Below are 11,873 nucleotides of genomic sequence, written 5' to 3'. Positions count from 1 at the left end.
CGATACCCTCATCACACACTCAGTGTGGATGTGGGAATCCTCCCTGCTGTGTCATTGTATTATGACAATGGGGAGACTTCCCTGCCATCACAATACACAGATCACCACTGCAGTCTATAACCTGCAGCTCTGATTGAGTGAGAAAACACCAACAAGGTGGTCAAAGAGAAGTTGATCAATAGATCGACTTTCCCATCATCCACAGTGGCCACACATGGATAGAAATTTGACTGCTTCCTGCTGAACGAGTTGAATTTTGATCTATGTATGGCCAGCCCTTCTAAATGTGAACTTTCACAGTTTCGTTTTCCTAACAGCCTCCCTAAAGGGTCCCCTACCTACACCAGGCCTCATAGCAGTTCATTGCTATGCCACTGGCTATGGGTACTGCTCCCATTATTCATATGTAAGCATTCGCTCATTAGCTAATAATTAATTTCTGTTACAATTACACACAAAACTGGTCATTCAGGGATACCAATGAGAATTTCTGACTTCAGCAAGGAAAGTCAACAGCTGGCCTGCTCCTCCTGCAGCTCTCTATTGGTTCTTCAATGTGAGGGGCGGCCTCAATGACCAACAAGGAGCTCTGAAAGGCAGGATAGATAAGGCTAGCTCTAAACATGTCTTGCAGAGCACTGGGTTTTGGAGTTTTGGATATGATGTGGGAACGTATGAGCAATTTTCAATTATTGCTCACTTTAGAAAAAAGAAATAAGAAGAAGAGCCAATGGGACCACTTAGATTCTTGATTTTGCTTTCTCAGGCTGAAAAAAAAATGTGGACAATTATGCAATTTATTTGCATGTTTGTGTTCAAATGTAATCTGTGTTCTGCAGAACCGGATAACTTGCACTGTGCATATATAATGCTTTAATGCTAATGTCGGGAAGAAAAGTCCCATTTACTATGTATCCTCCAAGGACTTTCTCCATCTAAATTATTAAGTAGAGCATTGCATTAAAGGGATTAGCTGCATTATTGAAGATAAATGCATGTTGTCTGTATTCCTTCTACATATATTTGCTAGCAATCTCCAATGTCAAGCTTGCATTTTTTCGTCACGGTATATTTTAGTGCTGCATTCTGTGCATTGTTAATAAAGTGCTAAAAAAAACATGTAGAGATGTATAAAGCATATAAAGAAAATTATGCAGAAAAACAGTTGAGGAATTCGCAAGTGTTTTACAAGACATTGAAAAGATCCTGGGTGTACACTAAAGTCAGACTCCCAATATTGACATACATTATTGATGGCACTGCATGTATTAAGGTACTGTTTTCTTTTTTTTTTAGTCAATGAAGTGTGACGCTACGGACAAAAAGTTTGTATCCATGCATAGTAGTGTGCTAAACTGTACGTGTGTTGCGCTGTGTATGTGCATTGGGGTGACGTTCTCCAAGCATTATTCATATACGGGATTTTTGCTATTAGAAAAAAATGCATGTTATAAAAAAAATATAAACTACATACATTTTAGTTCCAGGCAAATATAAAATAAATACAATTGTAATCCTTGCACTCCCTCTAGCCCAGTGGTTCTCAACCTGTGGGTCGCGACCCCTTTGGGGGTCGAACGACCTTTTCACAGGGGTCGCCTAAGACCATCGGAAAACATATATTTCCGATGTGTAAAGAGCAGCTACTGTGTAGAAAGCAGCTGCTGTGTCGAAAGCAGCTACTCTGTTAAAAGCAGCTACTATGTTGAAAGAAGCAGTATTGGAGGTAAAAACGACACTTCATGAATTATAATTACTGGGTAAATAATTTTATGGTTGGGGGTCACCACAACATAAAGAACGGTGTTAAAGGATCGCGGCATTAGGAAGGTTGAGAACCACTGCTCTAGCCGATAAAGGATATAATGCTTGCTTTTCCTTATGGCTACTCCATGGTCCTGCAACTTCTGATGGTCCAGTCGTCTTCTTATCACCTAAATGTCGGCAGACACACTTATGTCATCAGGTCCTATGCAGGGGCAATGGTCATCATGTGATCAGAATTGGATATGGTCACTGGTCCTGCACTTTACATAACGATGTTGGTGAAATTATGGCGAAACAATTGGTTGCAGACTGTCAAGAAGAGCCATGGAGGAAGACCTTGGGACTACAGCTTAAAGCAGGGGTCTCCAAACTTTTTAAGCAAAGGCCAGTTTACTGTCTTTCAGGCTTTAGGGGGGCTAGAGCATGGCCAATGAGAGTAGAAAATGCCCCAGCATCAGAGCCCCATCAATGGTTGTAATGGGAAGCACCATGCCCCATTGTTGATAGCAATGAGAAGGTGAGTGCCCCATTGATAGTGTCAGTAGAGGGAATGGTGCTCCATTATTTGTGTCAGCTGGTGGAATAGTGCCCTGAGGGCCAGATAAAGGCAAGAAAAGGGCCGCATTTGGCCCCCAGGTCACAGTTTGGAGAACATTTTCTTAAAGGATAACTAAAGGCAAAACTTTTTTTTGTTTAGATAGAGTGGTGAGGGGTTAGAATCACTGTCAGTTATGACTTCTGTCTGTGACACTGTTCGGGAGATCCACCCTATCTAAGGCCCCATTCACACCCAAGCACAGCAGGAAAACGTGTTCTCTCTGGGGTTTGGGGGATTTTTAGCGTTCTTCACTCATTAACATGCAGCGCACCTAGTGCCGCTCATTTACTTCAATGGGCTGTCCTATGCACAACCAACGCCCCAAAATAGCTACGCAACCTTTTTGGTCGTGGAGTGTTGGGCATTTTATCAGTGGGATTTTGATGCTTTTGTAGCACATTTTGTTGAGCGATAAATGCGTGGCAAAACATACATCTGCTACCTGCGCTTGTGGTGCCATTAACACCTAATTACATTGCAACACGACAGGATTTCAGTGCATTTGCAGCGTGTTTCTGGAAAGCGTTGCAAAATGCATATTTGGTGTGTTTTGTCACAACCTTTATGAAATGTGCAGGTGCGAATGCAGCCTAATTGTCCTGATCACCAATATCACCAGGAATGAAAGTGGGGGTATAGCAAAAATGTGTTAGTTGTCACCAGAACAGGAACAGAGTGAAATTTTCCAATAAGGACATGCCTCCACAACTGTAAGAAGGGATATCCCTCACATTGTTAAGATATCCTCTCACGTCCTGTTGAGTCTACAGGATAGAAAGCGAAGAGAAATCTTCCTAATGAGACACGGATGGCAAACAAACTGACAATTGTAAATCGTATACTTGAGAAAGTACAGAGAAGGGCAACTAAACTGATAAGAGGCATGGAGGAGCTCAGCTATAAGGAAAGATTAGAGGAACTGAATTTATTCTCTCTTGAGAAGAGGAAATTAAGGGGGATATGATCTCCATGTATAATACATAAGGGGGATATGATCTCCATGTATAATATATAAGGGGGGATATGATCTCCATGTATAATACATAAGGGGGATATGATCTCCATGTATAATATATAAGGGGGGATATGATCTCCATGTATAATACATAAGGGGGGATATGATCTCCATGTATAATAAGGGGGGATATGATCTCCATGTATAATACATAAGGGGGGATATGATCTCCATGTATAATACATAAGGGGGGATATGATCTCCGTGTATAATACATAAGGGGGGATATGATCTCCGTGTATAATACATAAGGGAGGATATGATCACCGTGTATAATACATAAGGGGGATATGATCTCCATGTATAATACATAAGGGGGGATATGATCTCCATGTATAATACATAAGGGGGATATGATCTCCATGTATAATACATAAGGGGGGATATGATCTAAATGTATAATACATAAGGGGGGATATGATCTCCATGTATAATACATAAGGGGGGGATATGATCACCATGTATAATACATAAGGGGGGGATATGATCACCATGTATAATACATTATTATTATTATTATACAGTATTTATAAAGCGCCAATAGTTCACTCAGCGCTGTACATTACAAAGGGGGACAGAACATGTGACAGAACAATACCAATACAATGCAAAACATGAGGGGATCGAGGGCCCTGCTCTTTCGAGCTTAATACATAAGGGGGGATATGATCTCCATGTATAATACATAAGGGGGGGATATGATCTCCATGTATAATACATAAGGGGGATATGATCTAAATGTATAATACATAAGGGGGGATATGATCTCCATGTATAATACATAAGGGGGGGATATGATCACCATGTATAATACATAAGGGGGGGATATGATCACCATGTATAATACATAAGGGGGGATATGATCTCCATGTATAATACATAAGGGGGGGATATGATCTCCATGTATAATACATAAGGGGGGGATATGATCTCCATGTATAATACATAAGGGGGGGATATGATCTCCATGTATAAATACATCAGTGGTTCATATAGTGAACTCGGTGTAGAGTTATTCACCCTGAGGTCATCACAGAGGACAAGGGGGCACTCTTTACGTCTGGAGGAAAAGAAATTTAATCTCCAAACACGGAAAGGTTTCTTCACAGTGAGAGCTGTGAAAATGTGGAATAGACTCCCTCAAGAGTTGGTTCTGGCCAGCTCAGTGGATTGCTTCAAAAAAGTCCTGGATTGTTTCCTAGATACACAAAATATAACTGGATATAACATTTATAGGTAAAGTTGATTCAGGGAATATTAGATTGCCTCTCGGGGGATCAGGAAGGAATTTTTATCCCAGCAGGAGCAAATTGGATCATGCTTTGCTGGGTGTTTTTTGTCTTCCTCTGAATCAACTGTGGGTGTAGGATTATAACTTTTTTTTTTTCTATGGCTGAACTGGATGGACTTTTGCCTTTTTTCAGCCAGACTAACTATGTATATGGGCAGGGAGGGTGATCGGCAAGGGGGGGGGGGGTGCATTTACTAGTATGGGCAGGGAGGGTGATCGGCATAGCAAGGGGGGGTGCATTTACTGGAACCAATCCCCTTTATGGCTCTTTTTGCAGCAGCTGGCTTCTCCTCTTTCTCCCGCTGGTTTTCCACTTCTGCAGAGAGAGCCATACATGGGGACAGTTCCAGTAATTGCCCCCCCCTCCCACTGCACCCACCACCCTCCATGTGCACCATACATTTCCCCCTGCTGCCGAGGCCCCCCTTGGTGCTCCCACCCCCGCAGTGCTGCCAACTTCCCTGCTTTCCTTCTGACTGGCAACTGCAAGCACACAATAGCATCCTTCAGGATTGAGAGTGGAGGAAGTGTCCGGGAAATATGTCACATTTATCAGCCCCCTTCATTTCTGAATGAATACAATCAGTAATCAGTACCAATCACTGTGTTCATTCATTACTGAAGCATAATAAACTAGCAGTCATGTTTTTTTTTTTGGGAGGCGGGGGGGGGGGGGGGGGGGGCCTGTCAGGTTGGCTAACAGCTGCTGGCCCGTTCCTCTGCTATCAACATGAATCACTTCTGACAAGTTTTCCTGACACCAAGAAAAAAAACGGTGACAGAGGAGGAACTTCAAGAAGATTGACAGCCTCAGCTCTGTTCCTGTAAGCTGTGTGTGTGGGGTGGTGTCTCTTCCTCCCCATCAGGGGCGGACTGACCATTTGGAAACTCGGGCACTGCCTGAGGGCCTGGGGTCAGTAGGGGGCCCCATGAGATGCCCCTGGTACCTTTTTCATAGGCTTTTTTAAGTTTGGGCAAGGACACGGGCCCCAGGATCCCCTATTGCCCAGGGGCCCCATGAGTTGTCAGTCCGCCCCTGCTTCCCATTCAAATGAATGGGCTGCTGAGCCCGCGCAAACGTGACATGCAAGAAGCACACAAGTGTTCCTATCCTTCCCAAACACCCGTGCTTTTATGCATGTAAACTATTTGTGTTGTCCGTTATGTTTTCAGAGTGATTTGACAGTTTGCTACAGCCATGTTACTATGTTACCTTTGTTGATACTTTTTCAAAATACAGTAGCTAACGCAGTCAGGAAGAGGAACATTTGGATTTTTTGACAGAAGAATGACAATTGGGCTCTTTAGATTCAGTGCATTACATTCAAACAAGTGCCTGCAATTTTCCAATCTCATTGGAATTATCCTGCTGTTTTAGCTTTGGGAACTGAGCCTAATTTCTTGGGACTGGCAGTTACCACCGAATTCCTGACAATTAGCAAACTGATGTATACACATACATGGGAACTATCGAGAAATCTAGGCACTCCTGCCAGGCAACACAGTCAAACCCTTGACCACCAACCCAGTGACAGCACAGCTTTATGAAGAACACACCCCTATTTTGCTGATTGGACAATCAAGGAACAGTGGTGCTCTGATAAGTCAACCACTCTACTCTTTCCTTTTGGCAGCATGTTCATGTGTCTGATTGGCTTCTAGCTCTACTTCTCCATTTACTGAATGCAGGTTATAGAAGGCTGATCTAAAAAAAAAAAATCTAGTTACTTCCACTAGCTGTTAATTATTGTTTTCATAAACATGAAAGTTTAATAAAATAAACCTGTTGGGAGGGTCAACAAAATAAAAAGACACTAAGATGTGAAGAAAGCAGTCATATACATAGCTATTTGTCGGCCTGTTTGCTAAAACTTCACTCTGTAGCAGAGCTCCTGGCTCCGATCCAATTCATACTTCTGGGTATGTAGACTAGTGTGCCACCCACTGACTGCTGTGGTTCCTCCCGCTGATTCCTATGACACTCTGTAGCAGAGCTCCTGGCTCCGGTCCAATTCATACTTCTGGGTATGTAGACTAGTGTGCCACCCACTGACTGCTGTGGTTCCTTCCGCTGATCCCTATTACACTCTGTAGCAGAGTTCCTGGCTCCGATCCAATTCATACTTCTGGGTATGTAGACTAGTGTGCCACCCACTGGCTGCTGTGGTTCCTCCCGCTGATCCCTATGACACTCTGTAGCAGAGCTCCTGGCTCCGATCAAATTCCATTCTTCTGTTTATGTAAACTAGTGTGCCATCCACTGGCTGCTGTGGTTCCTCCCGCAGATCCCTATGACAATCTGTAGCAGAGCTCCTGGCTCCGATCCAATTCCATACTTCTGGGTATGCAGACTAGTGTGCCACCCACTGACTGCTGTGGTTCCTCCCGCTGATCCCTATGACACTCTGTAGCAGAGCTCCTGGCTCCGGTCCAATTCCATACTTCTGCGTATGCAGACTAGTGTGCCACCCACTGGCTGCTGTTGTTCCTCCCGCTGATCCCTATGACACTCTGTAGCAGAGCTCCTGACTCCGATCCAATTCCATACTTCTGGGTATGTAGACTAGTGTGCCACCCACTGGCTGCTGTGGTTCCTCCCGCTGTTCCCTATGACACTCTGTAGCAGAGCTCCTGACTCCGATCCAATTCCATAGTTCTGGGTATGTAAACTACTGTGCCACCCACTGGCTGCTGTGGTTCCTCCCACTGTTCCCTATGACACTATTATGTCCTACAGTGACTAGAGGTCAGCAGAAGGAAACACAGCAGTCAATGGGAAACGGGGGGTGGCGTTGTTCAATCAGCTGAAGAGTCTTCTGTATACATTCCTGTCCATCAACCCGTTTACCAAAATTTCATTCTGTGATGGAGCTACCGCCACTAATCTCCTCCAGCAGAGATATAGATACACTAACAAATTAAAGTTGAACTCCAGTGAAGACATTTTAAGCAGTTACCGCAAACAGTTTTGTTCTTTTTGGGATACAGCTTTTGCATAAATGAAACAAATCTGATCATTGTAAGCACCCCTGTCAGTGGTCAATAATTTTTCCCAACCCTCTAACGGCTACATCTGCAGAACAGCTAGTTAAAAAAAAAAAAAAAACAATAGACTTTCTGGCTAGATCCCCAGGTGAAAATAAAGGAAAGAAAGCCTAAAAAAAGAAAACTAATGCAGCCATCATATCTAAATGAAGCATAACCTTCAAATCTGTGAAGGTAAATATCCCTTCCACAACACCATCACTCCTCCGAAACGTTGAAACTAATATGATTGACAATATAGACAGATATGGGAGACTGGAACATATGCAGAGCAATGAGAATGTCAAAAAAGAAAATGTAAATGGGAGAAATACAATGGCTGTCCTGTCCAGGATTTGAACCAAAGACCCAAGTGCTTCAATGCAGAAGTGCCATCCAATAAGCAGCCATGCTGCCACTAGTATGTCCTTGGGTTAAAGAGTCTAGGAATTTCTGCAATGGGGTATTTCATACAACCAGGGGTGGACTGACCATTTGGAAACTCGGGCACTGCCCGAGGGCCCGGGGTCAGTAGGGGGCCCCATGAGATGCCCCGGTACCTTTTACATAGGCTTTTTTGAGTTTGGGCAAGGACACAGGGGCCCCATGATCCCCTATTGCCCGGGGGCCCGTGTGTTGTCAGTCCGCCCCTGCATACAACATTGTACATTCTTCCTCCATTGGCCATCTGTATGTCACACTGTGCAATTTCCAGTAACCGCTGACAAAGAACGAGGACCTGTTTACTTTGGCGGAAGGTCCCTGGACCCCATGGCAGTCGGCACACGCTGCCTTTGACAGCTTTCTTCAGCTTTCAGTAGTCTGGTCCCCTCTGTGGTTCATTTTGCATCTGCAGATGTGACGGCTTGTGCTGAGTAAGAGCTTGTTCACATTATGTGCACTGACCTGCGTTTTTCTGCACCAGAAAAAAATTGTTCTCCGTCTGCTCCATTTACACGACAATCTTACTGTGATATTCAGTGCAGAAAAATGCAGCATGTCTGAATTTTGCAGCACCACACTGGATGGCACTGCACGTCACAACAGAAGAGCAATGCGCTGGGGTGTTGTACAGAAATATGAATTAAGTGTCACTGTGTGACACTTCAAATAAAGTACAAAAAAAAAAAAAAACAAGCAGTAGTGCGATGCACTGAAATGCAGATCGCACTACTCCCTTCTGGAGCCGGCACTACACTAGTTTTCACAGTAAGCAGGGGCGGACTGACCTTTTGGAAACTGGGGCACTGCCGGAGGGCCCGGGGTCAATAGGGGGCCCCATGAGATGCCCCTGGTACCTTTTTCATAGGCTTTTTTGAGTTTGGGCAAGGACACAGGGGTCCCATGATCCCCTATTGCCCGGGGGCCTCATGAGTTGTCAGTCTGCCCCTGGGTACAGAGATAAAAAGTAATTCTTAACTTATTACTCATTCTCGTAGGTTTCCTCCATCCGTGCTACCGCTCTTGCAAAGTCTCCTCTCTAAGGAGCTCCCGGACGTGGTTGCATGCTTGCCTCCTGCACATACAACTGCTGGGTTAATAGCCCTGCCTTGTGCTCATTGATGCCAAGGGATGAGCCATAGCCCATAGTGCCAGAGGGAGAAGAAGAGAGTGCTGGAACTTGTCGGAGTGGGGTGGTGAGTATTATGCCCTTTTCAGCTCCCCTGAGACTTAAAGTGTCTAAAACCCACAGCATAAAATCTATCAGTAAATGCTGTATTGCATGCTGTTCATACTCACTCATTCACTATGGGATTAATGTTTCTGTTTTCGGCAAAAAACCTGGTTGATTCTGCTGTTCTCTATCTCCACCTTCTGTCAAAGTCCCCAGTGCAGCTGGGGACCTTACAGAGCAGTGTTGGCATCTCTGCACATGCTCAGTTTTTAGTGAGTTTCTATGCTTCCTCCCTATCACATCTGAGCAGCCCATGTGACCATAGAGTCACTCGTATGGGCGTATACACAGTGGTAAATGACAGCCCACTCCCTCCCTCCTCCTCCATGCCCACCAATCATCTAAACACAATGGGGGCAGGATAGTACATCTTGACTGATGGAGGCTTTACCTCCCTGTTATTCTAGGACATAGGCTGGAGGGGTGTGACACAGCCTGAGACTGGCGGAAATCTGCCCACACCATGTTATTGCAAAAAAAAAAAAATAAAGATTTTATTTCAAATATTTAATTACAGTATATGACAATTTAAAACAGTTTATTGATATTATTTATTTTTACTCTGTATTCCAAAGGCTGTTTTTTTTAACGTGTGACCAGCAGCAGAGGACTAGAAGCTCCTCCTGCTTATGTTTATCTGTAGACAGGCTGGGAAAGATCTGGGTTATGTGACAGCTGTATATCAATTAGGAAAAATGTATTTAGTTTTTTTTATGAATTAAAATAATTACAGTTCCATCATTCCCAAACAGAAAGAGAAGGGATGAGGTCAATTAAACAGTGTGTGTTTAGTATCACTTTAAAGTGGTTGTAAACTTCAGACTCTATAGTGTGTACTTGTCTCAATCCAGAGCACTGTTTCATTTCCGTCTGCTACTTTATTCCTCTGGTATCAGCATGAGTCACTTCTGGTGAGTTTTCCTGACACCAAAAAGAAAAAGGTGACAGGGGAGTGCACAAACTGTGATTGACAGCCTCAACTCTGTTGCTGTGTGAAGGGGTGTGCGTCCCTTCCTTCCAATCAGCTATCAGAGCTCTCCTAACTGATGTAACTTCAGCTCCTGCCCCCTGCTTTTCAGAGTTGAAAGATGCTGTGTAAATTCTGCACTTTGAATGGATGGATGGGAAAGAAAACTGTAGATACACAGGTACAACTTATAGTAACCACAGGAGGTCACTGACTCAGCAATAACTACAAGGCATTCTGTAATTAGATGAGCAGAGATTGTGAGATCACTTCCCTGCCTCCCCACCTTGTCCATTCAGAGAACACAGCATTCATTGGGAAAATGCAAAGCATTCTCTGAATGGTGCCCTTGTCGAGTGAGCGCCCCCTTTAGTTACTATGCAGCAGAGCAGCACAAGACCTGGATGGCTGCAAGGATTACTGTAGTAGCAGTGGCTACTATGGCCATTCTCTGCTTTCACAGGGTTTGGCCAGGTATTGCATATGTATACATACACTGGTCCAATGGCACTATGCAAAAATGTCCATACCTTGAATGTTTAGTTAGGGTTTTTTTAATTGGCACAATGAGCAGTACGTACACTCAATGAGAAGTGTCCTTTTATGCTGCTGGCTGCTCTCTTAGTTTAAATCTGAAGTCCTGTGCATTCCCCACCCCAATATCCCTGCAGTTGTAATCCTCTGGTGCTGTGGGGGTAATACAGCTGCTGGACCCCTCACAGGAGCTCATTAAGAGTCCTGACTATGGCTACCCTTTCAGCCCAACTCATCCATTCATAGAAGCTGTACTCAGGACTGCTGTTAGAAATCATGGGGCCCTCTAACAGCCTATCTGACAGCCTCCCCCCAAAAAAAAATGTAATCCTGGATAGGGAGGAAGATCTGTAAAGCGGGGGCGGGGGATACTGGAATCAATCCCCTGGGATGGGAGGGAAAGAAGGAGAAACCAGCTTTTAGCTGCTGCAGGGATAGACACCCAGGGGATCAGTTCCTCTAATTGCATCCCCCTGATTCACCGATCACCCCCTCTCCTGCCCGTATCCAATTCATCTGCTGCCCAGGCCCCCACCTGCTGGCCTGGGCCCCATACAGGATCACTGGTGCTACCCCCTTATCAGCCCTGGCTGTACTATAGGTTCCATCAATGATAAGCACTCTATGAATAAAGGAGGCGGATCTTTCATTCACCTGTCTGTTCTCCATTCATAAATCCCTTTTCCTTGATGAAAGCTATAGTACAGCTTCTATGAATGGAGGAGGGGTGGGGTGGAAAGGGCGGGCATAGTTGACACTCTACTGATGACAGAAACAGCACTCATATTACCCCCCCCATCCCCATAGCACTTCAAGATTATCGCTGCGGGGGTATGGGGGCTTCAGACTTCAACTAAATGACCAGCCACCAGTATAAGGAACCCTTAACATTGAGGCCGCACTCACATCTGTGCATTCCAGGAACGCACACATAAATGCACGAAAAACTCACAAACATGTATCATGCTTGCGGTGCCACTGATTGGGAATGGCACACCAAAA

Source organism: Staurois parvus, unplaced genomic scaffold (assembly GCF_062004578.1).
Source record: "Staurois parvus isolate SC_StPar_1 unplaced genomic scaffold, SC_StPar_1.0 ptg000978l, whole genome shotgun sequence".
Lineage (NCBI taxonomy): Eukaryota > Metazoa > Chordata > Amphibia > Anura > Ranidae > Staurois > Staurois parvus.
Note: the sequence above shows the minus strand (reverse complement) of the source record.